Raw genomic sequence first — 4380 nt, forward strand, 5'->3', positions numbered from 1 at the left:
GCCTAAAGCCTCCAGCAGAGGCTTTAGGCCTGGGCCAGGGAGGAGCCAGCCAAGGATTGTTGATGGCGGCAGAGGCGGGGAACCAGGGCGGAGCCAGCCAGCAATTGTTGACTTGCAGTGGCTGCAACAGTGTGGTGATGGGGCTGGTGCCTTCCCCTGATCAGCCCGTTCGACTCCCACAAAGGGTGGCCAGACTGTGGCTTAGGCCCACTCCCCAAGGGAGCAGGGAGCAGGTAGTAGGACATCCCCTAGGGCTCCCAGTATGTGATAGGGGGCAAGCTGGGCTAAGGGAACCCCCTCCCCAGTGCACAAATTTTTGTGCACCGGGGCCCCTAGTCTTTTATAAATGCTTTATAACAGTCTTGAAGGACATGTATTATTTATTTCAAATTATCACATGCGGAGTTTTAGGTAACTGTCCACGGTTGCACAGCTTTATAGAGTGGAGTTAGATTCAAATCCAGGTCTTTAATTCTAAGTCCACCTGGTGTCATGGGACCCATACCTGTTCTCATTGTGAACAACATATCAGAACATATTTTTTAACTATAAATTTCTTCTGAATAATTCTAATTTCCACAAAATTCCACTCAGATGAGCTTTGTAGGTAAATAATATGTTTATACATATCTGCTTACTAGAGGCCTGGTGCATGAAATTCGTGCACAGGGGCGGGGGGGTATCTCTTAGCCTGGCCTGCACTGTCTTGTGGTCCAGGACCCCTTGCTCCTTACTGCCCACATGCTCACTCCTCCTTACTGCTCGGCTTGCTGCTCCTTAGTGCTGCCGCGGAGGCAGAAGAGGCTCCCGCCACCGCCGCTGCACTTGCCAGCTGTGAGCCCAGCTTCTGGCTGAGCAGTGCTCCCCCTGTGGGAGCACACTGACCACCAGGGGACAGCTCCTGTGTTGAGCGTCTACCCCCTGGTGGTCAGTGCGCATCATAGTGACCAGTCGTTCTGCTGTAACGGTCGCTTAAGCTTTTATTATGTAGATAATTTGAACTTTTTCCAGAAAAAAATCTAAAGAGAAACAATTGGAAAATCAAATAAAATAGTGTACTAGACAAAATCACAGAGACATGCAATATTCCTGGCTCTCTGACAAGCTGTCTCCAAAAGTCATAAGAATTCCTAGTTAGGGTTGAATTCATAATAAATTAATAGAAAAGTAAGCAAACATGAAATCAAGGCAATTATTAATTTTAGAAAATAAAAAGTTGGACTCTAAAGGAAAGATAATCATGAAAAAATATATTGTACAGTGAAATAATGTAAACTACTTTTTACAATGTGTATATTATGCCACCATTAGTGATTTTCTAAAAAGGTTTTACAAACACAGACACACTTATACATGAACTGAATATGTCTGGAAAGATAGTTGTCTTTTGAGAGATCAACCAAGGGAATAGATTGAGTGGCAATGAGACTTAGGTTTTTATTCAGTTCCTATTTGAGATGTTTTGCCATGAACATGTGTGACTTTTTCAAACAAGCAAGCAAATAAAAGGACCTCTCAAAAACAAGCAAAACAAACAAACAAAAAAAGAGTATTAGAAAATAAAGTAGCAACATACCCTTAGTTCTTCCAAACAGATTGGCATTCATAGTACCCCCTGCCATCCACCCACCCACCACTTTACATTAAACAAGCTGAGGGAATAACATTTATCCAGTTATAGGGAAAAAACTAAATAATTCTTGTTTCCCTTTAATAAGAAATATCTAAGAAAATTAAATGTCTGTAGCTTTCATTTGTAAACAAAACTAGCATATTCTAAAAATATGGATGATTCTTCCTTTGGTCTCCTATATGTATTTTAAAATATTTGTGTTCAAAAAGGAAAAAGATAAAAATATTGGTGTTCATTAATAATTTCTCCTTGAATCAAAATATCAGATACTCACTTACAGATATATATGTGTGTGTGGGGATGGGGGGGGGAGGGTGGATATTAATCTTCCCAGAAAATATGTGGCTGAAAAAAACAACACACTAGACCGCCGTGGGCAAACTACGGCCCACGGGTTGGATCCGGCCCATTTGAAATGAATAAAACTAAAAAAAAAAAGACCGTACCCTTTTATGTAATGATGTTTACTTTGAATTTATATTAGTTCACACAAACACTCCATCCATGCTTTTGTTCCGGCCCTCCGGTCCAGTTTAAGAACCCATTGTGGCCCTCGAGTCAAAAAGTTTGCCCACCCCTGCAATAGACCATGAGTCAACTCAGGCTTTTTCACTAATAATTTCTGACTTTTGTTACTAATTCTTTTTTAACTCAATTTCCTCATCTTAACAACAAGCAAAGGAAATAATAATTTTTGCTCTAATTGAAGCTTATTCTTATTTTTTTAATTTATCTTTATTGTTAAAGTATTATAGATGTCCCCCTTTTCCGCTCATTGACACCCTCCTCCCTGCTCCACTCCCCAGGCCTTCACTGCACTATTGTCTGTGTACATGAGTTATTGTTGTAGTAAAATATAGAAATGTTTAAAAATGCTTAAAAAAATGTCTAAAAAATGTTTAAAAGGTTTTAAAATGTTTGAGTTAACTTTCCTGAAACTTAGAGTGTGATATTAAGGACACATTCCCCACTGCCCTGAAGTGTGTATATCCCATAGATAAGGATTTGAACTTTGATTACTGACTTAGAGTGACTTGCTAAGATAACCATTTGTGAGAGTGATGTACTCTCCCTAGATAACCACATGTGGCCCCTCGCCCTGTTTGAGATTAACATGTGTGCATTGATGTAATTCATTGATAGCCACCTGAACTGTTGCAGGTACAAAACAGGCTTTAAAAGTGGGTCCTGACCAGCCAACAGTGCTCGCCTGTCGAGACTACCACAAAGGCATGTCCTTTTGTTAGTTGGGCAAGTGATGCCGCTCCATGCTCCTCTCTCTCTGCTGGATGACAAAAGAATGGCTAGTACCTCCCAACTGAACTCAGATGCAACTGAACTCTCGGGTGAGGAACGCCGGCCCCTTGCATCCAGACCGGACCAGCCCAGCTGCTGGACCCCAGAGGACAGCACCACTGGGATCCCATCAGGCCGGTACCTGCAGCATCAGGAACTTTTGTGAGTAATAAAGTGCTGTGTGATTTGCAACTGCATATGTTTCATGTGGTGTAATTCCTCCGGCAGTTAATTGAATCATTTTGCGTACACTTAAACCTGAAATTAAAGCTTCTGGTCTTTTCGGTCCTAGGCCTGCCCTTGGTCCTGCTTGCATAGAGTAGGCTCTTTGCTAGCAACTACTTAAATGTCCCAACACCTGCATGGTTAAGTTTATCTCAAGGAACACCTTAAATAACACCCCAGATCCTTTCCCGGGATCTACTTGGGACAGTTATGCATATATGCATATATGTTCTTTGGTTAATTTCTTCCCTCCCCCCTTCCCTCTCAGACTTGTCAGTCTATTGCATGCTTCCATGTCTCTGGATCTATTAATGAATTTTCTCTTTAAAATGAGCCCTTATACATCTTTCATTTGGTCCTCAGCAATGCTGAGGTAAGCAAGGTAGCTGTAATATATATTTTTTTTAAATTAGTGTCAGTGAAATTAAGTATTGATCAAGCTGATCCCACTGATCAATAATGAAGCAAGAGCTGGAATTCAGATATTCTGACACCAACTCCAGGTTCTTTCTAAAACCTGGCAGCTTTCAGCTACCAATCTCACTAGATCATTTGAAACTCAAATGGACAATGGTCATTGTAGTACAAGAGGAGGATAGAACACCATGCAGTAAAATAGGATTATTATTATTTATAGTATTATGCTAATGGAGCAATTTATTAAACCCCTAGACAGTAAATCAAATGGAATGGCTTACCGCATCTACACTTGGAAATGCTATAAATTTAATTAAACATTTTGTAATCCATCAAACACAAAAGTTCCTTAGAGATTTTTTTTTTAACATGCTTACATTCAAGCTGCAAAAAAGGCAGAATTGCATATGAATTACTCTATGGTAAGTGCAGCCAGACGCAGAAAACTTAACTTTGGCTTTTCTGCTTCCTCCTCCCCACTGCTGCCACATAGGAACACCTTTAGTCCCTACACACCACTTGCAAGCATCCCACAGGCCTTACTTCCTTCAAAAGCCTAGTAGATCAATTAATAGAGCAATGCATGTGTATAACTCTTAGTAATGAAGACATAGTGAACAATTCAGAAACATAAGTCTTATAAAGGACCTAAAAACAAGTTTTCACAAAAGTGAAGAACCCTCAGAAATTGAAACTATCACAACAATCAACATCCATTGATGGGGGAAACATTTTGAGAGAACATGGTTACAATATTGTTTTTAATTCATTCAATAGTGCATTGCCGGAAAGAATGATCAGTATCCACA

The sequence above is a fragment of the Myotis brandtii genome, unplaced genomic scaffold (assembly GCF_000412655.1).
Source record: "Myotis brandtii unplaced genomic scaffold, ASM41265v1 scaffold15, whole genome shotgun sequence".
Taxonomy (NCBI): Eukaryota; Metazoa; Chordata; class Mammalia; order Chiroptera; family Vespertilionidae; genus Myotis; species Myotis brandtii.